General features: G+C 46.3%; 1 protein-coding gene across 3 annotated transcripts in view; it reads right to left on the bottom strand.

Moving 5' to 3' along the window:
• LARGE2 (LARGE xylosyl- and glucuronyltransferase 2) overlaps window positions 1-26,361 on the bottom strand; it is a 94,786-nt gene that overhangs the window by 66,625 nt on the left and 1,800 nt on the right. The window contains exon 1 of one of the 3 annotated variants that reach the window (XM_063944309.1): window positions 26,020-26,119. The exons of the other annotated variants lie outside the window; for them this stretch is intronic. The gene's annotated coding sequence lies outside the window, so the exon portion shown is untranslated. Of the gene's footprint in view, window positions 1-26,019; window positions 26,120-26,361 lie in introns of those variants that run through there. 3 annotated transcript variants of the gene reach the window in all.

Consider the following 26,361-nt stretch of genomic DNA (forward strand, 5'->3'; position numbering starts at 1 on the left):
GTGGCAGTGTTCCGTGGTGGGGTAAATAAGTGACAGAGTAACAGGCTGAGCCCCCCTACAGTCACATGATTACCTTATGGCAGTGTTCCATGGTGGGGTAAGTAAGGGACAGATGGTAACAGGCTGAGCCCCCCTACAGTCACATGATTACCTTGTGGCAGTGTTCTGTGGTGGGGTAAATAAGTGACAGACTGTAACAGGCTGAGCCCCCCTACAGTCACATGATTACCTTGTGGCAGTGTTCCGTGGTGGGGTAAATAAGTGACAGACAGACGGTAACAGGAGCACATTAATTGCCTTTGCAATGTTTTATTATAAGCAGGGCTGAAGAAATAACAGTTGCAGCTGGACACAGATCAAGCTGTGTGTGGGAGAATAAATAGTGGTCAGTAAATAGCATTACAATGAATCAGGGAGACACAGTCTCATGGCAAAAGTGCTTTCTATTTTTTTTTTTTTTTTCAATTAGCTCTTTGGAAGGTGACACTTTGAGTAGGGAGAGGCCTAAAATGCCTATGCCCCGGGACACACAATCCAAAGTGTCACCACATGACGATTAGCAAAGTAAATAGCCCCAGGTTAACAAATGATCTGTGTGACCAGAGGGGACTGTGATTCATCAGCTAAACTCGGTCACGCCAGTCAGTCAGACGCTAGAAAGTTATTCATCATTCTGACTTCTCCTCCACCAGTTCCATACTGGACACCATTGTGCGTACTACCCTGCAGCTGCCACTGGACACATGGATGTCGCAGTCATATATAGCGGTGTCCTGCTGCACAGAGCAGGTGGAACTCTACACTTCTGCAAATACAATAACTAATAGGCTACCACCCTCTGTACTAAATGATAATCACTGGAACACATAGGGGAGAGATGTATCAAAGCTTGGATAGAGATAAAGTGCCAACCAATCAGCTCTTACTTGTCATTTTTCAAACAGCCTCTAACATGGCAGTTAGGAGCTGATTGGTTTATCTGTATCCACTTTCTCTCTCTCCAAGCGGATTATTTAGTAAGCCTTGGATGGAGATAAAATGGACTGAGATAAATGACCAGCCACTCAGCTCCTAACCGCCATGTTACAGGCTGTGTGTGAAAAATGACCGCTAGGAGCTGGTTGACTGGTACTTTATCTCTCTCCACTTTAGTAAATAGACACAAGTTTTGATAATCTCCCCCATAGAGTTAAATCAATAGGCCTAAACTGTCAATCACAGCCATCTATCGTGCTGCAGCAGAGTCCATGATGGCATCCGTGTATAGGGTGACATCATGATAATTATATACATGAAGAGATTAGGTCATCTCTGGAAACGCAGACAGGGCTGGAGGAAAACCAGCTAAATCAGGAGATAATTGCAGCTGCGGGGTGTATATAATTGTGCCACCTTGCCTCCCCCTGAGGGAACGCAAAGTACAAAGAGGGAACAAGTCAGGCTGGCTGATAAAGTATCCTGTCACGTGGTCACAGTACAGGCAGCCATTTTGAATAAGCGTTCAAAATGGCCCCTCCCAACCCATCCTGCACACAGCAAGTCAGAACAGCATATCCCAAAGTTACTTTTCCCCAACTGCTTGTACCTATAAACACATGAGGTCTTATGCGGTGTGCGATTTGTAATAAGTGTGAAGCTGCGTACACACTGGCATTTGCAATGCACGTACAAGCACACGGGAAAAAAACCGCATAGAAACCGCATTAGGGCATGCACGCTTATAAGTTAAAAAACAAATCAACCTGGCAAAACAATAAGTGCCATCTTATTCAAGTACCATTGTGTGGAACAATTTATTACTGGTGTTGAGATAAATATAGGTGCCCACCTGTGTTGGCATGGATCACATGCGCTGCAAAAGGGCCAAGAAGCGCCCAAAAGACGCCAGTAAAACACCAACATGTCTCAGTCTCACATCAGCTCACGTGCATGCAACTCCTCTATGAGAGCAGTAACATCACCACGTCCCCCACTTTCCCAGGCCACTAAAGAGATTAGGCCCAAAACAGGGAACAGGAGATTAGACCTTGGTACTTGGCATAAGAACAAATCTTTGTGTTCTCCATTTTCCCCCGCATCCGAATCACAGATAATCCCTCATAATACTAATAACCGGATGAGCTGAGAACCCCAGGTGCATTTCCCTGAGGATTTCTGTATTTCAGAAGCATCCTGCCTGATAATGATGTGTTTTGTCACATCTACTGCCCAGATGTTTGAGCAATAAAAATAGTTCATTGATAAGCCTCTGACTTGTCTCCGATAATGGAGATATTATATTTGGAGGCTACAAATATATAGTGCATCAGACCTCATTATCTGCATTACAGAACAATCAATATGGCCGATCTCAGTGAGAATACAGACTACACACGTTTGTGTAGAAAAATGGCAAAATGTTTTACTGCATGTTTGTAAACTTCAAGAATTAAATTTACCAAAAATATACGTTATGGTAAGAACATACCGTTGACAACGGTATTTGTCCTAAGTCCACAGGATACACAGGATAACATTGGGATATGATGACGCGACAGCGGATTTGCACCAAACGGTCAAAGCTTTCGGAGTCCCAGCATGCAACGGGCCCGTCCATATATCCCCACTTCCTTGCTCAGGTAAATCCGTTGTTTTTCCAAAGCTTAAGGCAGAAGAATCATAGAGAGCCCTAATCAGCCGAGAAGAACACTCATGCACACCCTTCCATACAAGGAGGAAGAGGCTAGTGAGTAAAAGGATCCTCAAATCAGGTGCGTCAGGGTGGGATCCCTGTGGACTTAGGAGAAATACCGTTATCAACGGTAAGATCTTACCATAACGTATATTTCTCCTGCAGGGTCCACAGGTTATCCACAGGATAACATTGGGATGTTCCAAAGCAATTTAGTGGTGGGGACGCTCCTGATTGGACTGGAGAATCCTTTGTCCGAATTCAGCGTACTGAGAGGCAAAGGTATCAACGGCATAATGTCTAATGAATGTGTTAATGGAAGACCATGTGGCTGCCTTACATATCTGTTCTGCTGAAGCACCACGTTGTGCTACCCACGATGGACCTACCTTACGAGTAGAGTGAGTAGAGACATTAGCCGGAAGTAGTAAATCATCTTGAGAATATGCTTCTGAAATCATAATCCGATGTCACCTCGCCAGTGTCTGCCTATCAGCAGGCCATTCTCTCTTGTGAAATCCGTAGAGAACGAAGAGAGAATCTGTCTTTCTGATGGCACTGGTACGATCTACGTAGATCCTTAAGGCACGAACTACGTCCAACGATGCATCTCCTGCAGAAAGGTCCGGCCCTTGGAAGGCTGGGACTACAATTTCTTCATTAAGGTGGAATTTAGAGACCACCTTAGGAAGATACCCAGATTTAGTTCTGAGAACTGCTCTATCTGGATAAAAGAAATCAAAAATGTAGGACAACATAACAATGCCCCTAACTCTGACACTCTTTTAGCTGAAGCCATATCCAGTAGAAAGAGAACTTTAGCGGTCAACCATTTAAGATCTACTCTTTTAAGTGGTTCAAATGGGGCAACTTGAAGGGCCTTTAGGACTAAACTTAAATCCCAAGGCACTGTAGGAGGGACAAAAAGGAGGTTGAATGCGCAGCATTCCCTGGAAAAAAGTGTGCACAACCTGTAGGTTAGCAATTTTCTTTTGGAACCATACAGTCAATGCCGACACTTGCACTCTCAAGAAAGCCACCCTTAAACCTTTATCCATTCCTGCCTGAAGGAATGCTAAGACCCTGGAAACTCTGAAAGACCTAGAGTCAAATTTCCATTCACTGAACCATTGAATATAGGCTTGACATATTCGGTAATAAATGCAAACTGAAGAAGGTTTCCTTGCTTTGAGCATTGTTTGAATTACCTGTTGTGAGAATCCTCTTGGCTTCAGGATGGAAGTCTCAAGAGCCACGCCGTCAAAGACAGTCGATCCAGATATCTGTGATAACAAGGACCTTGAGACAGTAGATCTGGACGTTGAGGGAGTAGGAATGGAGCATCCATCGACATCCTCTGGAGATCTGTGTACCAATGTCTTCTGGGCCAAGCCGGAGCTATTAGTATCACGGCACCTCTTCCTTGTTTTACCTTTCTCATCACCCTGGGTAATAGGACGATTGGTGGAAACACATAGGCCAGATGAAAGTCCCATCTCACTGACAGGGCAGCCACAGAGATCACTTTGGGATCCTTTGTTCTTGACCTGTATACGGGAACTTTGTTGTTCTGACGGGACGCCATGAGATCTATCTCCGGCAACCCCCACCTGTCGAACAGAGTCTGGAAGACATCGGGGTGTAGAGCCCATTCGTTTGCATGAATGGCGTGTCGACTGAGAAAAACTGTTTCCCACTTTAGGACTCCCGGAACGAACACTACGGACAAGGCTGGATGATGAAGTTCTGCCCACTTTAAAGGCGTGACTTACCTCCTTCATTGCTTTCTGGCTGCGAGCTCCTCCCTGATGGTTGAGGTACGCTACTGCTGTTGCATTGCCCGAGCGGATCTGGACTGGTTTCCCATGAAGGGTGTCCTTTGCCTGAATCAATGCCATGTATATGGACCGGAGTTCCAATATATTTATGGTCAGGCAACTTTCTTTTTGGTCCACCTCTCTGGAAACAAAAGCTTCCTGACACCGCTCCCTAGCCCTGAAGGCTGGCATACGTTGTCAGAATTTCCCAATCTGATATCCAAAAGGGTCTCACCTTGTCCAGATGGGATGTCTGTAGCCACCAGGCTAATGACCTCCTTACTTCCAGAGTAAGGACCATAGTCTGCATTTTTATTGTCTGATGAAAACCATTCCATGTGGTAAGGATCAGATGTTGCAGAGGCCTCGAATGGAACTGAGCATACTCTACCATGTCGAATGTTGACATCATCAACCCCATCACACGCATTGCTGCGTGAATGGATACCTTTAGACTGTGTTGCAGCTCCTGAATCCTTGACTGAACTTTGGCTATTTTGTTCAGAGGTAAAGTTACTGTCTGAAGGTTCAAATCCAATACAGCCCCTAAGCGAGTCATCCGCTGTGACGGAACCAGAGACGATTTCGACCAATTTATGAGCCAACCGTGCTTCTGCAGACACGCTATTGGGGGTCATTCCGAGTTGTTCGCTCGCAAGCTGCTTTTAGCAGCTTTGCACACGCTAAGCCGCCGCCTACTGGGAGTGAATCTTAGCTTAACAAAATTGCGAACGAAAGATTCGCAATATTGCGAAAAAGACTTCTCTGTGCAGTTTCTGAGTAGCTCGAGACTTACTCTGCCAGTGCGATCAGTTCAGTGCTTGTCGTTCCTGGTTTGACGTCACAAACACACCCAGCGTTCGCCCAGACACTCCTCCGTTTCTCCAGCCACTCCCGCGTTTTTCCCAAAAACTGTAGCGTTTTTTCGCACACACCCATAAAACGGCCAGTTTCCGCCCAGAAACACCCACTTCCTGTCAATCACACTCCGATCACCAGAACGAAGAAAAAACCTTGTAATGCCGTGAGTAAAATACCTAACTGCATAGCAAATTTACTTGGCGCAGTCGCACTGCGGACATTGCGCATGCGCATTAGCGACTAATCGCTCCGTTGCGAGAAAAAAATAACGAGCGAACAACTCGGAATGACCCCCATTGTCTGTTGCAGATAACACAGAAGCAATTCCTGAGACTATGCCAGGATTAAAAGATCGTTGAGGTATGGAAAAATTCTTATCCCCTGCTGGCGGAGACAAGCTGCCATTACTACCATAATCTTGGTAAATACTCTGGGGGCTGTGGCCAAACCAAATGGAAGGGCCTGAAACTGAAAATGCTGTTGGAGGATAGCGAACCTGAGATAGCGCTGATGGGACAGGGCTATAGGAACATGCAGGTAAGCATCCTGGATATCCAGGAATACCATAAAATCCCCTGGCTCCATGGCCAAAATGATGGAACATAAAGTCTCCATATGAAAACGAGGCATCCAAATGTACTTGTTCAGCACTTTGAGATTGAGTATGGTCTGGAACGACCCAGTTGGCTTCTGGACTAGAAACAGGTTGGAGTAAAAACCCTGACTTCGTAGTGTAGGAGGAACTGGAATGATTACTCCTAACTGAAGCAATTTCTGAACTGCCTCTTGCAAAGCCCTGGCCTTCGTCTCTACCAAAGATGGGCTGGTACAAAAAAACCTTTGAGGAGGGTGTTTCTTGAAAGCAAATGCATAACCGAGAGATACTGCTTCTTGCACCCAGGCATCTGTGGTGGACTGCTGCCAGATCTGTGCAAACTGAAGAAGTCGGCCTCCCACCCTGGGATCCCCCAAGTGGAGGCCCGCTCCATCAGGCTGATGTTTTGTCTTCTGTTTTAGAAGCCGGTCCTCTGGTAGCCCAATGCATTTTAGTCTTACCAGACTTGTTGTATTGGTACTGTTTTCCATCACCCTTTCCTTTTGCTTTCCCTTGAGACCGAAAGGGCCAAAAAGCTGGAATTTTAGGCTTGAATTTGTATGTGGAGGGAAACTTCACTTTCTAAGAGTCCGACACACAGCACACACACAGGGAATGCTCTGATAGAGGACAGGACCCCACTAGCCCTTTGGGGAGACAGAGTATCTTTAATACTGCGCGTAATTAGTGCCCCCCCTCTCTTTTTTAACCCTTTCTGTAGTGTAGTGACTGCAGGGGAGAGCCAGGGAGCTTCCCTCCAACGGAGCTGTGAGGGAAAATGGCGCCAGTGTGCTGAGGAGATAAGGCCGCCGATAAGGGGGCGGAGCCTATCTCCCGTTTTTTTTAATGTATTCTGGCAGGGGTTAAATGCATCCATATAGCCCAGGAGCTATATGTGATGTATTTTTTTGCCATCTAAGGTATTTTTATTGCGTCTCAGGGCGCCCCCCCCCAGCGCCCTGCACCCTCAGTGACCGGAGTGTGAAGTGTGCTGAGAGCAATGGCGCACAGCTGCGGTGCTGTGCGCTACCTTATTGAAGACAGGACGTCTTCTGCCGCCGATTTTCCGGACCTCTTCTGCTCTTCTGGCTCTGTAAGGGGGACGGCGGCGCGGCTCTGGGACCCATCCATGGCTGGGCCTGTGATCGTCCCTCTGGAGCTAATGTCCAGTAGCCTAAGAAGCCCAATCCACTCTGCACGCAGGTGAGTTCGCTTCTTCTCCCCTTAGTCCCTCGATGCAGTGAGCCTGTTGCCAGCAGGACTCACTGAAAATAAAAAACCTAATTTAAACTTTTACTCTAAGCAGCTCAGGAGAGCCACCTAGATTGCACCCTTCTCGTTCGGGCACAAAAATCTAACTGAGGCTTGGAGGAGGGTCATAGGGGGAGGAGCCAGTGCACACCAGCTAGTCCTAAAGCTTTTACTTTTGTGCCCAGTCTCCTGCGGAGCCGCTATTCCCCATGGTCCTTTCGGAGTTCCCAGCATCCACTAGGACGTCAGAGAAATATTGATTAATTCTTTACCAAAAATAATATCTCCAGTAAAAGGTAAAGACTCCCAAACCTTTTTGGATTCTGAATCAGCTTTCCATGTACGTAGCCAAACTGCTCTGCGAGCGGCTGCTGCTGAAGCTGGTGCCTGAGAGACAATTGTACCCATATCCAAGGCCGCTTCTTCCAAAAACATTGCGGCCTGTTTGATATGCGCAACATGGGATTTTTGCTCTCTAGATACCATTGAAAGATCCCCTTCCAATGCATCAGCCCAGGCAGCCACTGCTTTCGCTATCCAGACTGAAGCCATGGCTGGTCTTATGATTGCCCCAGACAGGGAAAATATGGTTTTTAGAAAACCATAAACTCTCCTATCAGTGACATAATTTAATGATGTTGAAGGCAGAGGTAATGCAGATTTTCGCACTAATCGAATGACATGCGTATCTACTTTGAGGACCACCTCCCTCTTTAAACAGTCCCCAGTCGGAAGAGGATAATTGGAATTCCATTTTCTAGGAATTCTAAAATTTCTTACTGGGCGTAGCCCAAGCCTCTTCCATCATTTCTGTCAGCTGTTCTGACCCAGGAAACTCAGTCCTAACTGTTTTGGGACGTTTAAACAGAGGTGCCTTGGATTTTAACACAGGCTCTGCTGATACTTCTAAGGATAGAATGGCTTTCATTGCATTAATTAACTCAGATATGTCCACTGATCTGAGACCTTCCACCTCATCTTCATATGCAGAACCGGAGTGTAATGAGTCTTCATCCTCTAACGAATCCTCATCTGAAACGTGTAGACTGTGAAGATGTTGTTTCATGTCTATGTGATTTACTTACCAGTGGCCTTTCAGCCTGTTTTTGTTGAGAGGCTGCTGCTTCCCCTGCTGGATGTGATAAACCCCAGTTGGAATGCTGCATGTAAGGGTTAATAGTGTAACCTATCCCTGGTACAGAAGTTGGAATTATCCACTCAGCTATACTGGAAAATGACTGTGCAAACGTAGCCCAAGGGGGTTCTTGCACCTGTGTCTGCCTTGGATTTTTCAAGAGACTTTGGTGAAAGCTAAAAAAAATTTACACACAAACCATTCTGAACCAGAACCTGAAAGGTTAACCCTGCTTTGCAAGACAAACATGACATAAGTGCTGGTGCTGCTGTGAGTGTATTTTCCTCACTCTTGCCACTCTTAGACATGATAAATAATCACACACTTGTACAGTGTACTATACAATTTGTGTCTGTAATCACTTTAAATATTGTTAAAGTGACATATAATCCGACCCTACCCTGCTTTGCACCAGCATTGAGAATTGGAAGAAACAGAAAAAAACTGACAGAATTATAGTAAAGTCAGCAATCACACTAGCAATCAGTCACAGGTTATACATTAGTATAATAAGCAATATGAGCACATAATCAACTACAAATACATTTCAAGTATGTAGGAGAAACATACTGTATTACTGCAATACTTTATATAGGATTTAACCGTATTCAGTTGCACAGCAAAAGAAAACAGTAATAATTATCAGACTCATATGCATTAGGCACTTATCCAACTATTCGTACTCAAAAATAGATAGAGACTTAGTGCTGTATTACCCATGCTCGGTAGAGTGGGATACAGGGAGACTCAATACGTTAGCGAACGCTGAGTGGATCCAGATGCTAATAATGTACATACTCGCCCCGTGAACCTACAGTGAACACAAACACCCAAGTGAACACTGACGCACCAGCCACACAGCCGCCTATGCTGCGACTGGGTCCCCTTAGATACACAGCGTCTCAGACGGAAGCGAGAAAACAGTTCATGGCAGGGGCGACCAGGGGAGCATCTGACTCCCCACTGCTGACATCAACCCTAGGATTCACGGCCTCATACTACCCCTGGAGCCTATGATCCCTAAGGCCTAGCGCTGGTGCACCCTAGGTGGCAGCCACATCAGCGACTGTTTGGTAGTCTCCACCCAAAACAATGCGTCTGTGTCCGCGTTCCCACTCTAAGCGGAACCGATGCCTTACATTGTACCCCTGCTCCGGCCACAGCTTGGTAACGTCAGATGGACTTGCTAGTACTGTACATCCGACACAGACGACCGCCAAAACAGCACTGCACACGCGGGTAAGCGTTGTCGCGACCCGGCGGGGAGTTGTTGGAGCGACTCTTTCTAAGGTACATATAAGACGCTTTTTAGATCACAAAGAAAAATAGTAAGACTATAAAAAATAAAAGAACAATAAAATAATAAAATAAAAACAACAGCCCATTGACCATGGTCCGGCTCCTGCCGCATCAAACAAAAAACGGATTTGCCTGAGCCAGGAGGCGGGGATATATGGACGGGCCGCTGCATGCTGGGAGGCCGAAAGCTTTGACCTTTTGGTGCAAATCCGCTGTCGCGTCATCATATCCCAATGTTATCCTGTGGATAACCTGTGGACCCTGCAGGAGAAAAAATAAATAACAAAAAGATTTATAAAATAATATATGTATCCAAAATGTGTCATTGTATTGGAATACATACGAAAACCCCAGCGGTCACATGATAGACAGCATCCCGACTGTGAAGATCCCGACATCGGAGGGGTCAGATTTCTACCCGCACCCCCAACCCTTGGGGTATGGCAGCTACGGCTAACCACCCTCCTAGTGCCTAACACACACAAATACTATATTATTGTATGTGTATAAAATATATATATATATATATATATATATATATATATACAAAAAAAGTCCTGGACTCGCATCATAATTTTCAGGGTGGGTGCTATCCCAACAGAACAAGTCCGCTGAATCTATAGGTGTCCACGAAGGTGGCGGGCGCACTCTCACACATATAAATGTTCACAAACTTTGTTTAATATCCAATGATCTTTATGACAGCCTTCATATATCGACGTTTCGATCCTTCCACAGGATCTTTTTCAAGAAAGGCGGTACGATATTATATTTCACAATGTGCAATCGTTAAACAATGCCTAAAAAATACAAAAGAGAGAAAAGACTCAGCCTCCCAGGCCCCTTAATAATGGCAGGTGAACTATGTAGACCGGGCTTCAATTACCCAGTGCACATAGTGACTCTAGTCAATCTGATTCAAAAATGCTAGATGTAATGCCTCCAACCAAAGTTTAAAACACCCATGTGTTGAAGACAGCCATATTAGTCCCAAAAGATACTAGGATTAGTGTGACCACAAATATCTCAATCCACCCTGTAACACACCAGTGTAAATGTTATACACAAAACTTGCATAGTAGACTCACATGGAACCAGCGGTTATAGTGGGTGCAGCTTTAAACGGATTAACAATGTTCAAAGAAGACATGCCAGCTTCATAGATGATCCAAAAGTTACTGCATATATGTGATAACAATAATTAAACAATGATGGAACAACTCCCTCGTTCCAAGCAAAAACGTGGGCAACATAAACATCAATGAAGCTGTTACCTATAACATCACACTCAAGATGTACTGTATCCTGAGGTCATGGAAGTCAGCTGCTCAGCTGCTCAGCCCGACCTGCTGGAACAATGATAACTTTTAAGAGTGTGGACTCTCAACATCAAAACAAAGTGTGTCCAGAGGATATGCAAAAAGTGTGAACAAACGGGTATGAGCATGGAGATGCACAACCCAAAAACGAGGCTTACCATGTGTGGAAATCTACCGCATGTTCCCAGGATGCATGTTCAACCTAGCTCTGTCCCAGAGCCTTATGAACCCCTTAACCGGAAGTGCGCCCGTTCTAAGTGCACCAACTCACGGATGTCAAAAATCAAATTTCAGCATCCACTCTCCACTGATACTCTGCTAGGCTGATCCGCACCGCTGACACTTAGAAAAGCCCGTGGTACGGGCCCAAACAGTTCATGTGAAGCCACTGTATGCCGATCCGGACATGGAACGCAATGCGTTCCATCATACCGGAAGAGGAAGTGATGCGCGGTGGAACGAGGCCAAGCGTGGAACGCTCTGCGTTTCAAAACTCCGGAAGTAGAGCGCATACCATACATTGGAGCCAAAGGAGGAGTGCCACCTCGTTCAGTGATCCGGACAGGGAACGCAAATGCGTTCCAAAGAACGGAAATCGGGGTGCTCGAGGTCCACAGTGCAAGCCTGAGAAGTTAAATAGAATCAAATACCATCTGGCGTTACTATCACCCACAGAGAGTACTGAAAGCTACAAGGAAGGGCACAACTTCTCACAGATATTAGTGCTTCTGATTCAACTGGCATGTCTCAGGTGGCCAGTGTGTGATCCTAATGTGATTATATTAGGCACTACTACCTGGCTATTCATTCCGAACACTCAAAATGTCTCAGTGAGGACATACTAGCCTTATGCAATTTCAAATAATCCTAACTTGATCATAATAATTTAAATCCATGCCATCAGGGACCTGAGAGAATGGGCTAACACAAATAACACACTAACAACAAAATATTTACAATCAACACACAAACATAATAAATACAACACATTTGTCTAAGACACATATTTCACAGGAACACTCCGTAGGGGTTATTTTCGTTTAATCCTCTCGGTGATACCGTATCCTTTGTTTCAGCCTCTTGGTCCGGTCTCCACCGGTGGCACTGGGTACCCCCCAGTGTCACCGGTGGAGACCGGACCAAGAGGCTGAAACAAAGGGAGTGCTATTGGATCAGCCGCTTGGATACGGTATCACCGAGAGGATTAAACGAAAATAACCCCTACGGAGTGTTCCTGTGAAATATGTGTCTTAGACAAATGTGTTGTATTTATTATGTTTGTGTGTTGATTGTAAATATTTTGTTGTTAGTGTGTTATTTGTGTTAGCCCATTCTCTCAGGTCCCTGATGGCATGGATTTAAATTATTATGATCAAGTTAGGATTATTTGAAATTGCATAAGGCTAGTATGTCCTCACTGAGACATTTTGAGTGTTCGGAATGAATAGCCAGGTAGTAGTGCCTAATATAATCACATTAGGATCACACACTGGCCACCTGAGACATGCCAGTTGAATCAGAAGCACTAATATCTGTGAGAAGTTGTGCCCTTCCTTGTAGCTTTCAGTACTCTCTGTGGGTGATAGTAACGCCAGATGGTATTTGATTCTATTTAACTTCTCAGGCTTGCACTGTGGACCTCGAGCACCCCGATTTCCGTTCTTTGGAACGCATTTGCGTTCCCTGTCCGGATCACTGAACGAGGTGGCACTCCTCCTTTGGCTCCAATGTATGGTATGCGCTCTACTTCCGGAGTTTTGAAACGCAGAGCGTTCCACGCTTGGCCTCGTTCCACCGCGCATCACTTCCTCTTCCGGTATGATGGAACGCATTGCGTTCCATGTCCGGATCGGCATACAGTGGCTTCACATGAACTGTTTGGGCCCGTACCACGGGCTTTTCTAAGTGTCAGCGGTGCGGATCAGCCTAGCAGAGTATCAGTGGAGAGTGGATGCTGAAATTTGATTTTTGACATCCGTGAGTTGGTGCACTTAGAACGGGCGCACTTCCGGTTAAGGGGTTCATAAGGCTCTGGGACAGAGCTAGGTTGAACATGCATCCTGGGAACATGCGGTAGATTTCCACACATGGTAAGCCTCGTTTTTGGGTTGTGCATCTCCATGCTCATACCCGTTTGTTCACACTTTTTGCATATCCTCTGGACACACTTTGTTTTGATGTTGAGAGTCCACACTCTTAAAAGTTATCATTGTTCCAGCAGGTCGGGCTGAGCAGCTGAGCAGCTGACTTCCATGACCTCAGGATACAGTACATCTTGAGTGTGATGTTATAGGTAACAGCTTCATTGATGTTTATGTTGCCCACGTTTTTGCTTGGAACGAGGGAGTTGTTCCATCATTGTTTAATTATTGTTATCACATATATGCAGTAACTTTTGGATCATCTATGAAGCTGGCATGTCTTCTTTGAACATTGTTAATCCGTTTAAAGCTGCACCCACTATAACCGCTGGTTCCATGTGAGTCTGCTATGCAAGTTTTGTGTATAACATTTACACTGGTGTGTTACAGGGTGGATTGAGATATTTGTGGTCACACTAATCCTAGTATCTTTTGGGACTAATATGGCTGTCTTCAACACATGGGTGTTTTAAACTTTGGTTGGAGGCATTACATCTAGCATTTTTGAATCAGATTGACTAGAATCACTATGTGCACTGGGTAATTGAAGCCCGGTCTACATAGTTCACCTGCCATTATTAAGGGGCCTGGGAGGCTGAGTCTTTTCTCTCTTTTGTATTTTTTAGGCATTGTTTAACGATTGCACATTGTGAAATATAATATCGTACCGCCTTTCTTGAAAAAGATCCTGTGGAAGGATCGAAACGTCGATATATGAAGGCTGTCATAAAGATCATTGGATATTAAACAAAGTTTGTGAACATTTATATGTGTGAGAGTGCGCCCGCCACCTTCGTGGACACCTATATACATATATATATATATATATATATATATATATATATATATATATGTATATTTTATACACATACACACAAGAAACCCCTCAGTGTAGGACTGAAAGCTGGAATGTGAGACATGTTCACACAAATATGGCAGAAATTTGCAAGTAACTTGTAAAAATAAGATTTTACTCACCGGTAAATCTATTTCTCGTAGTCCGTAGTGGATGCTGGGGACTCCGTAAGGACCATGGGGAATAGCGGCTCCGCAGGAGACTGGGCACAGCTAAGAAAGATTTAGGACTACCTGGTGTGCACTGGCTCCTCCCACTATGACCCTCCTCCAGACCTCAGTTAGGATACTGTGCCCGGAAGAGTTGACACAATAAAGGAAGGATTTTGAATCCCGGTTAAGACTCATACCAGCCACACCAATCACACCGTATAACTCGTGATATGATACCCAGTAAACAGTATGAACATAACAGAGCCTCTCAACAGATGGCTCAACAATAACCCTTTTAGTTAACGATAACTATATACAAGTATTGCAGACAGTCCGCACTTGGGACGGGCGCCCAGCATCCACTACGGACTACGAGAAATAGATTTACCGGTGAGTAAAATCTTATTTTCTCTGACGTCCTAGTGGATGCTGGGGACTCCGTAAGGACCATGGGGATTATACCAAAGCTCTCAAACGGGCGGGAGAGTGCGGATGACTCTGCAGCACCGAATGAGAGAACTCAAGGTCCTCCTCAGCCAGGGTATCAAATTTGTAGAATTTTGCAAACGTGTTTGCCCCTGACCAAGTAGCAGCTCGGCAAAGTTGTAAAGCCGAGACCCCTCGGGCAGCCGCCCAAGAAGAGCCCACTTTCCTCGTGGAATGGGCTTTTACAGATTTAGGGTGCGGCAGTCCAGCCGCAGAATGTGCAAGTTGAATCGTGCTACAGATCCAGCGAGCAATCGTCTGCTTAGAAGCAGGAGCACCCAGCTTGTTGGGTGCATACAGGATAAATAGCGAGTCAGTCTTCCTGACTCCAGCTGTCCTGGAAATATATACTTTTCAGGGCCCTGACTACGTCCAGTAACTTGGAATCCTCCAAGTCCCAAGTAGCCGCAGGCACCACAAGAGGTTGGTTCACATGAAAAACTGATACTACCTTAGGAAGGAATTGGGAACGAGTCCTCAATTCCGCCTTTCCCATATAAAATACAGATAAGGGCTTTTGTATGACAAAACCGCCAATTCTGATACACGCCTGGCCGACGCCAAGGCCCACAGAATGACCACTTTCCACGTGAGGTATTATAGCTCCACGGATTTAAGTGGCTCAACCCAATGCGACTTCAGGAAATCCAACACCACGTTGAGATCCCACGGTGCCACAAACGGGGGCTGACTATGCAGCACTCCCTTAACAAAAGTCTGAACTTCAGGCAGTGAAGCCAGTTCCATTTTGGAAGAAAATCGATAGAGCCGAAATCTGGACCTTAATGGAACCCAATTGTAGGCCCATAGTCACCTCTGACTGTAGGAAGTGCAGAAATCGACCTAGCTGAAATTTCTCCTTTGGGCCTTCCTGGCCTCACAGTACGCAACATATTTCCGCCAAATGCGGTGATAATGGTTAGCGTTCACTTCATTTCCTAGCTTTAAATAGCGTAGGGATAACTTCCTCCGGAATTCCCTTTTCCTTCAGGATCCGGCGTTCAACCGCCATGCCGTCCAACGCAGCCGCGGTACGTCTTGGAACAGACAGGCCCCCTGCTGCAGCAGGTCCTGTCTGAGCGGCAGAGGCCATGGGTCCTCTGAGATCATTTCTTGGAGTTCTGGTTACCAAGCTCTTCTTGGCCAACCCGGAACAATGAGTATAGTTCTTACTCCTCTCCTTCTTATTATTCTCATTACCCTGGGTAAGAGAGGCAGAGAAGGGAACACATACACCAACTGGTACACCCACGGTGTTACAAGAGCGTCCACAGCTATCGCCTGAGGGTCCTTGACCTGGCGCAATATCTTTGTAACTTTTAGTTGAGGCGGGACGCCATCATGTCCACCTGTGGCCTTTCCCAACGGTGTACAATCATTTGGAAGACTTCTGGATGAAGTCCCCACTCTCCCGGGTGGAGGTCGTGTCTTCTGAGAAATTCTGCTTCTCAGTTGTCCACTCCGGGAATGAACACTGCTGACAGTGCTAACACATGATTTTCCGCCCATCGGAGAATCCTTGTGGCTTCTGCCATCGCCATCCTGCTTCTTGTGCCGCCCTGTCGTTTACATGAGCGACCGCCGTGATGTTGTCTGACTGGATCAGCACCGGCCGGTGTTGAAGCAGGGGTCTAGCCTGACTTAGGGCATTGTAAATGGCCCTTAGTTCCAGAATATTTATGTGTAGGGAAGTCTCCCGACTTTTCCATAGCCTTGGAAGTTTCTTCCCTGTGTGACTGCCCCCCAGCCTCGAAGGCTGGCATCCGTGGTCACCAGGACCCAGTCCTGTATGCCGAATCTGCGGCCCCCTAGAAGATGAGCACTCTGCAGCCACCACAACAGCGACACCCTGGCCCTTGGAGACAGGGTTATCCGCCGATGCATCTGAAGATGCGACCCGGACCACATGTCCAACAGATCCCACTGGAAAATCCTTGCATGGGACCTGGCGAATGGAATTTCTTCGTAAGAAGCTACCATCCTTCCCAGGGCTCGCGTGCATTGATGCACCGACACCTGTATACGTATTAGGAGGTCTCTGTCTAGAGACGACAACTCCTTGGACTTCTCCTCCGGGAGAAACCCTTTTTATCCTGTTCTGTGTCCAGAACCATACTCAGGAACAGTAGACGCGTCGTAGAAACCAGCTGCGACTTTGGGATATTCAGAATCCAGCCGTGCTGTTGTAGCACTTCCCGAGATAGTGCTACTCCGCCGAACAACTGCTCCCTGGACCTCGCCTTTATAAGGAGATCGTCCAAGTACGGGATAATTATTTCGGCCATTACCTTGGTAAATACCTCGGTGCCGGGGACAGACCAACGGCAACGTCTGGAATTGGTAATGACAATCCTGTACCACAATTTTGAGGTACTCATGGTGAAGAGGGTTAATAGGGACATGCAGGTAATGATGTCCAGTGATACCATGAAATTCTCCAGGCTTGCCATAATCGCCCTGAGCGATTCCATTTCGAACTTGAACCTTCGTATATAAGTGTTCAAGGCTTTCAATTTTAGAATGGGTCTCACCGAACCGTCTGGTTTCGGTACCACAACATTTTGGAATAGTAACCCCGGCCTTATTGAAGGAGGGGTACCTTGATTTCACCTGCTAGAAGTACAGCTTGTGAATTGCCGCCAGTATTACCTTTCTCCGAGGGCAGCAGGCAAGGCTGATGTGAGGTAACGGCGAGGGGGAGTCGCCTCGAACTCCAGCCTGTATCCCTGTGATACTATTTGCAGAACCTAGGGATCCACCTGTGGGCAAACCCACTGGTCCCTGAAGTTCCCGAGACGCGCCCCTACCACACCTGTCTCCACCTGTGGAGCCCCAACGTCTTGCGGTGGACTCAGAGGAAGCGGGGGAAGATTTTTGATCCTGGGAACTGGCTGCTGGTGCAGCTTTTTCCTTCTTCCCTTGTCTCTGTGCAGAAAGGAAGCGCCTTTGACCCGCTTGCTTTTCTGAAGCCGAAAGGACTGTACCTGAAAATACGGTGCTTTCTTAGGCTGTGAGGAAACCTGAGGTAAAAAAAATTTCTTCCCAGCTGTTGCTGTGGATACGAGGTCCCAGAGACCATCCCCAAACAATTCCTCACCCTTATAAGGCAGAATCTCCATGTGCCTTTTATAGGCAGTATCACCTGTCCATTGCCGGGTTTCTAATACCCTCCTGGCAGAATGGACATTGCATTAATTCTGGATGCCAGCCGGCAAATATCCCTCTGTGCATCCTTTATATATAAAACGACGTCTTTAATATGCTCTATGTTAGCAAACTATTATCCCTGTCTTAGAGTATTAATATTATCTGACAGGGTATCGGACCCCGCTGCAGCAGCACTATTTATGCTGAGGCAATTGCAGGTCTCAGTATATAACCTGAGTGTGTATATACAGACTTCAGGATAGCCTCCTGCTTTTTATCAGCAGGCTCCTTCAAGGTGGCCGTATCCTAAGACGGCAGTGCCACCTTTTTTGACAAACGTGTGAGCGCCTTATCCACCCTAAGGGATATCTCCCAACGTGACCTATCCTTTGGCGGGAAAGGGTACGCCATCAGTAACTTTTTAGAAATTACCAGTTTCTTATTGGGGGAACCCACGCTACTTTACACACTTCATTCATTCATCTGATGGGGGAACAAAACACTGGCTGCTTTTTCTCCCCAAAAATAAAACCCTTTTTATGTGGTACTTGGGTTCATGTCAGAAATGCGTAACACATTTTTCATTGCCGAGATCATGTAACGGATGTTCCTAGTGGATTGTGTATATGTCTCAAGCTCGTCGACACTGGAGTCAGACTCCGTGTCGACATCTGTGTCTGCCATCTGAGGTAACGGGCGCTTTTTTGAGCCCCTGATGGCCTTTGAGACGCCTGGGCAGGCGCGGGCTGAGAAGCCGGCTGTCCCACAGCTGTTTTACGTCATCCAGCCTTGTAAGGAGTTGACATTGTCGGTTAATACCTTCCACCTATCCATCCACTCTGGTGTCGGCCCCACAGGGGATGACATCCCATTTATCGGCCTCTGCTCCACCTCCACGTAACCTTCCTCATCCCACATGTCGACACAGCCGTACCGACACACAGCACACACACAGGGAATGCTCTGACTGAGGACAGGACCCCACAAAGTCCTTTGGGGAGACAGAGAGAGAGTATGCCAGCACACACCAGAGCGCTATATAATGCAGGGATTAACACTATAACTGAGTGATTTTTCCCCCAATAGCTGCTTGTATAAACAATATTGCGCCTAAATTTAGTGCCCTCCCTCTCTTTGTAACCCTTTGAGCCTGAAAACTACAGGGGAGAGCCTGGGGAGCTGTCTTCCAGCTGCACTGTGAAGAGAAAATGGCGCCAGTGTGCTGAGGGAGATAGCTCCGCCCCTTTTTCGCTGACTTTTCTCCCGCTTTTTTATGGATTCTGGCAGGGGTATTTATCACATATATAGCCTCTGGGGCTATATATTGTGATATATTTGCCAGCCAAGGTGTTTTTATTGCTGCTCAGGGCGCCCCCCCCCCCCAGCGCCCTGCACCCTCAGTGACCGGAGTGTGAAGTGTGTATGAGGAGCAATGGCGCACAGCTGCAGTGCTGTGCGCTACCTTGGTGAAGACTGATGTCTTCTGCCGCCGATTTTCCGGACTCTTCTTGCTTCTGGCTCTGTAAGGGGGCCGGCGGCGCGGCTCTGGGACCGAACATCAATGGCCGGTTCCATGCGGTCGATCCCTCTGGAGCTAATGGTGTCCAGTAGCCTAAGAAGCCCAAGCTACCACCAGTTAGGTAGGTTCGCTTCTTCTCCCCTTAGTCCCTCGCTGCAGTGAGTCTGTTGCCAGCAGATCTCACTGTAAAATAAAAAACCTAAAATATACTTTCTCTCTAGGAGCTCAGGAGAGCCCCTAGTGTGCATCCAGCTCAGCCGGGCACAAGAATCTAACTGAGGTCTGGAGGAGGGTCATAGTGGGAGGAGCCAGTGCACACCAGGTAGTCCTAAATCTTTCTTAGCTGTGCCCAGTCTCCTGCGGAGCCGCTATTCCCCATGGTCCTTACGGAGTCCCCAGCATCCACTAGGACGTCAGATAAATGTGAGTAAGGATATATGTTCTGAGTTGTAACAAAATATTTAAGAACGACACGTAACACACTGACACACGTATACACATGTAGATATCACTAAGATTGATCAGAGTAAGCCTAAAATACGCGCGGCCTGCTGGTGACACTTCTGCCTTCAGTATAACAAGGCACTTGGTCCCAGGCTGCCTAAAGCAAAGCATAAGAGGACACTATGAAAGCACACACAGCTAGCAGGGTATTTGCTCAGCCCAGCAGCCTGTCAGTGACACAGGACTACATGCAGGGAGAGGACCTGACTGGCACCTGCCTGCTACATACACAGAAAGTAATCTCTTACAGCTGTGCTCACATAGCACCGCAGACACTGAGGGTCAGAAGTCCTGCAGAGCATAATACCAGCGCTGGCCCATACGCCTCTACAGCAGATATTATATGTACACACACATATGCTACTAGAAAAATACATACATATACACATATTATATATAATTTTCAGAGAGAGTTAGATTTGGGTGGGTTATTTTGTTTCTTTGCAGGGTAAATACAGGCCGCTTTATTTTTACACTGCAATTTAGATTTCAGTTTGAAGACACCCCGCCTGAATCTAACTCTCTCTGCACAGGTTATATCTGCCGCCCCCCCCCCCCCCCCCCTGCAGTGCACATGGGTTTGCCCAACTGCTAACAAATTTGCTGCTGTGATCAACTCTGAATTAGGCCCATTGTCAAGAGGTTCAGTTGTTGTGCAAACCCCAGAATGTTGATGAAATGTGATCTACAGGAAGTGACTTTGACCATGGAATACTGGTTGGTGCCAGATGGGTAGGTTAATGCCACTTTTCCACCAAAATTCCAGTTCTGACAAGGGATTTGGAACATGGTTCCAATCTGGGTCAGACCCGGCGGGTATGGGTCATTAGGTCGATCCCTATTGGTCGACATGGTCATTAGGTCGACATGAACAAAGTCGACATGGAAAAGGGTCGACGTGAGTTTTTGTTACTTTTTTGGTGTCGTTTTCTTCGTAAAGTAAGGGGGAACCCCAATTAGTGCACCGTGAAAGACTCATGTCGGCCTTGTTCATGTCGACCTAATGACCGTATCCCGACCCGGCAATAGATCAGCGCAGTGATACCTTTTTGTTTTATATGGTTTTTATAACCTTTACGCCCTCACCAGGCTTTTTTTCTCTAGCTGCAGATTGTTATATGGATGTGTTCGCCCAATCTATATTAAACTGAATTAATATCTTCAATTTATCTGCGCCAGGAATCTTCGAACAGGTTACTTGTTCATAAAAAATCTCCCGTTTCCACTGCGGCTCCGGCCTGGGTTATTCCTGGGTCTGCGCTGTTCAGTGCACAAAGGTGCAGTGTCTCTTCTGCCGGCACTTAGAGATGACATGGGGGTATATTCAATTAAAGTCGGATCCATTTCGACATGTATTTGTCGGAATGGATCCGACAACCCCTATTCAATCCCATCTAAAATTCTACTTTTTCAAGTCGAATTTAGATGGGACCCAGAGGAGGAGACGGGGGGCGAGCCGCGGGAGGACAGCCGGCGGCATCCAGAGGAGATCAGCGCTACAGTAGCGCTGCAGCGGGATGTCACTCAGCCGCCCGACCTCACGTTCAGCTTCCACCCGGCTCCAGTAGCGTGCTGGAGCCGGGTGGAAGCTGCCGTGAGGTCGGGCGGGTGAGTGACATCCAGCTGCAGCGCTACTGTAGCGCTGATCTCCCTGTATGCCCGCTGGCTGTTCCCCCGTCTCCCTGCGGTTCCCCCCCTCGCCTCCTCTGGGTCCATCTCAATCCGACATCATTTTGTTGTCGGATTGAGATGGTCGAAAAGGGGGCCAAAACCTGTCGGATTTGGCCCCGTTTTCGACATCAACACGTGGATCGGCAGCTATTCCGCCAATCCACGTGCTTTTCGACAAGTCGAATAGCTTTGAATAGGTCGAATCAGGGTTCGAGCTTAAAAAGTCGAAAACTGACGTCTTTTCGACTGCAATTGAAAATACCCAGTGATCTCCAAGTGCTGGAAAATCTGGCTTTCCCCATGCTGTAAACTGGACTCTGGTTTCCTTTTTACACTGAGCCTCACCCGAGTCCTTGCCAGGGACCAAGTCTGGAAGGATTGCCGGGTCACTGGACCCGTGTGTTTTGTTTTTTTCAATGGGACCCTTTTCCACTGAGCCACGACCCAGTTTATTAGAATAACCCGGGTTTTAGCGGCAGTAGAAAAGGGGTAACAGTGACTCAGAAAGTGCAGATTTTCTGGCATTTTCATGCACAAATGACGCTACAGTGTACAGAGAATGGTGCGCAAAACAGAAACCTCTGAGCAACAGCTATAAATAAATATATATATGTATACTTTGTTCATGATGAAGCTCAGATAAATCTGCACCCCCCCCCAAATACCAAGAGGCCCACGTTTTTTGGGGGGGGGTTTCAGCCAGTGATGGTTGCCCTAAATTTTATTATGTCTTTATTTTTGCTGTTTTCCCCCAGCAGGACACAAAAGGCTTTCTTTTACTTCTACATTTAAATTAAAGATCATTTTATAGTTTCTGGGCAGCTATAGACAGGAACATTTAACACCATCATCATTGTTTATTTATACAGTGTCACGGGACAATGGCATGCTGGACAGCCAGTATAACCATACAAGAACTAAACATAGAAATAAGACAAGACGGTTGACGGAAAAGGTGCTGAAATGTGAGGGCAGAGAGGGGCCAACAGCTTGGGCCGGGTGTTCTGCTGTCAGAAGTGATGCTGCAATTACTCACTTACTGAAGCTCCCTCCAGGGAACCGGTTGTAGGTGCTGTCAATGCAACCAAAAGGAAGCATGCGATTGGTGATCAGTGTAGGCTGCTTCCTATTGGTAATGAGTGATCAATAAGTAGAGGGAGCTTCAGTAAGCCAGAGAAGGCGAGAAACGTTCTACTTCACGCACAATGGAGGCCCTGACAAAATATTGGTGGTCATTCAGAGTTATTCGCTCGGTAATTTTCTTTGCATCGCAGCGATTTTCCGCTTAATGCGCATGCGCAATGTTCGCACTGCGACTGCGCCAAGTAAATTTGCTATGCAGTTAGGAATATTACTCACGGTTTTTTCATCGTTCTGGTGATCGTAATGTGATTGACAGGAAGTGGGTGTTTCTGGGCGGAAACAGGCCGTTTTAGGGGCGTGTGGGAAAAAACGCTACCGTTTCTGGGAAAAACGCGGGAGTGGCTGGAGAAACGGAGGAGTGTCTGGGCGAACGCTGGGTGTGTTTGTGACGTCAAACCAGGAACGACAAGCACTGAACTGATCGCACTGGCAGAGTAAGTCTCGAGCTACTCAGAAACTGCACAGAGATGTCTTATCGCAATATTGCTAATCTTTCGTTCGCAATTTTAAGATGCTAAGATTCACTCCCAGTAGGCGGCGGCTTAGCGTGTGCAATGCTGCTAAAAGCAGCTTGCGAGCGAACAACTCGGAATGAGGGCCATTGTTATGGGGACCACACTTTCAGGGGCTTCAATGCTTGAACCTGGTATTCAGTATGCCCACACTATTCTTTATTGCCAAGTAATCCCAGTATAGACACAACCTGTGGTCCTACTAACCTTGCGAGGGTCCCAACAGAGGCCGCTGTACTTGTCTGATCATGTAGTGGCTGGGCATCATATTATCGTAACAACATTACTTTATATAGACAAAAACTCAACTTCATTCATAGTCCCTTAAAGACTATTTATTTATTGTTTTTTATGTGTTTTGGGTTTTTTATCCATTTTCCTATCAGGTTCGTTGTTCTTTAAATGTATGTGCATCAGAGCTTGTATTAAATCTTTTTATGAGAGCCGACGGAGAACGTATTCACATCAGAGGAACCATGATGGGAGTCAATCTACCACATCCATTGTGAGTAATTGTACGCACCTCTGTTGCCTTCAAAACTTCACCACCTTCAGGAACACTTACAGGAATTCCTCATCGCTAAGATCCCTTTATCCTCGTTTTATACACCATAAAAGTGGAAGTAAGGTACGAGTTCCCGACACCACTGCTAGAGGAAGCACCTCACGCAATATATCAAAAGGCAAAATCATTGCATAAAAGATTCCTTTATATATGCTATTCCCATCTCAAGTTTGTGAGTATGGAACGCCAATTGCACCACGTTTAAAAAAAAAACTCTCTACATCAGACCATATGTACTAGACATTGGCATCGTCAACGTTATTATTTCTTTCATGTCTCCGGGGAACCATCAGAACGATAGCTGATCTCCCCAAAAAATCTGGAATATGACGTCAGAGGTCCGATCCACCATCAATTTTTTGCCTAAGTATATTCCACACCCATATTTAAAAGTCTCCTTTTCTCGCGCCTCCCCCAGCACCATCTTCCACACTACCATCTAAATCTCGGGTACAAATATCAGCTTACGCTGAATATTTCCACTGCACCCCTTGAATCAGCGGCTGTGTTGAGAGCTGTAGTGTTATTTGTTACCTGTCTACTGTATTGTACTGTTCTCTGTACAGTCTTTTCATATACCCTATGTACGGCCACTTGCGGCACCTTGTAGATAATATATTATGAAAAATATAACCCCCTGTAAATAATAAAAAAAATATATATATTATAATAATAATAATAATAATAAATAAAAGTATGCATGGAAAAAAATCTGAGCTATCATTTTCTTGATTTAATTAACAGGAAGAATAAGAAAAAAATCTAAATAATTTTTTACATAAAGGTAATGCTTCTAGTCCCCCAATCACTGCTTAAAACAATTGTCTATGCAGAGCTAGTTTTACGCACATTTGCGTACCATAAAATATGCAAATTTATACCATGCAAGAAGACAGATAAAGACACCTCTGTGCCCATATACAGATGTGACAATGGCGGCACCTGATGCTTGGAGAGGCGGAGTTGGGGACGGATGGTGTGGTCTAACCTAAACGGAATACAGTAATTGTGAATAGGGTTAGACCCCCCCACGGAGAAGCAGATAAGCCAGTCCGCAGCAGTATCAATTGTCGCTGCCACCATTGGCTAACCTTTTCTGATTGGCTGTTTGCAGATTCATGCCCAAAGCTTATAGGTGCTATCCTCATGGATTGTGCCTTTATTATTCTGTGAGTGCATTTAAAAAATAATTAGTTTTGCTACAGTTCTTTCATGGTATGCAGATAAGAATATTATACTTGCATTAATACACATTTCTTATTGAAATAAAACTTAACAGTTAATGCATTTTTCCTTATGAATTTTTTTTTTTTTTTTTTTTAAAAGCACCTTTTGTGCGTATAGCCCAGTGATGAGGAACCTTTGGTACTCCAGCTGTATTTGGCCATGCTAAAACTGTAGCAGGACATGCTGGGATGTGTAGTTCAACAACAGCTGGAGTGCCAAAGGTTCCCCATCACTGCTATGGGTGGTCTTCAGTATGCCGGCGGTCGGGCTCCCGGCGACCAGCATACCGGCGCCGGGAGGCCGACCGCCGGCATACCGACACTTATTCTCCCTCGTGGGGGTCCACGACCCCCCTGGAGGGAGAATAAAATAGTGTGGCGCGCGTAGCGTGGCGAGCGCAGCGAGCCCGCAAGGGGCTCATTTGCGCTCGCCACACTGTCGGTAAGCCGGCGGTCGGCCTCCCGGCGCCGGTATGCTGGTCGCCGGGAGCCCGACCGCCGGCATATCGTAGTGAACCCACTGCTATAGCCTGTAGGTATGTAGTGTAATGCCCCCTACAGACTACAAGCGACCCAGCGTCGGGGGGGTGGGGGGGGGGGGCGCTGTGCCGTAGCATACATTGCTACGGCACGGCGCCGTAGCAATGTATGCTAATATGGACGAGATTGTCCATATTGGCCTGCATGCATAAGCGACGGGGCACTAACGATGAAAGAGCACGGGGCTGCGCATTGTTCATCGTTGGTGCCTACACACTGAGCGATATGAACGAGTTCTCGTTCATTAATAAACGAGAACGTTCAGTGTTATCTACCAGTGCGTAGGACCCTTAAGTATGCCAGACGTATATGGCACTGACGCAAAGTTGTATGATTCTTGCGTTGCCAAATCTTCAGGGGGCCATTTGATTTAATCACCCTTGGATACGGCGCGGTGGAGCTCTGCATGCAATACCACTGTATTCACAGAGCAGCCATGTGCTGTGTTTCACAGCAATAAAAACAAGCAGCTCTGCTGTTTGCAGAAATTGATAGCAGAAATTCACAGATTGAATCTACAAAGATAAAGCAACGCAATTAAGAAAAATTGCAGGCGGGCATGTGTCAGCCAATAAATCAATTAAGCTGAAAATACATATAGGAAATTACCTATAGGTTATTAGAAATACTGCGTTGCCCTAATCTTGAACGGCGACTCCATGAATCCATCAGCGTTTGGGTCAATCCTCAGTCTTCCCAGGATCTGTCATCATCTGGGCTAGAAAGACAGATGGCTGGAGATTCTGACCTCATATCTCACAGCAACCAGGAAAATCCAGAGATATAGATAGAGTTGCTCAAATATACCCCACTGTGGTCACTGATCTCTGAACCACTTAGCCATTTAACACCATCAGTCCTGCCAGAAGTTACATGATCCTAGCACAGGCCAGCCAGATTAGTTTACAGCAAGTGTCAAGGCTCCCCAGCCACTTATTCCTGCCCTGGAGA

The sequence above is a fragment of the Pseudophryne corroboree genome, chromosome 11 (assembly GCF_028390025.1).
Source record: "Pseudophryne corroboree isolate aPseCor3 chromosome 11, aPseCor3.hap2, whole genome shotgun sequence".
Taxonomy (NCBI): Eukaryota; Metazoa; Chordata; class Amphibia; order Anura; family Myobatrachidae; genus Pseudophryne; species Pseudophryne corroboree.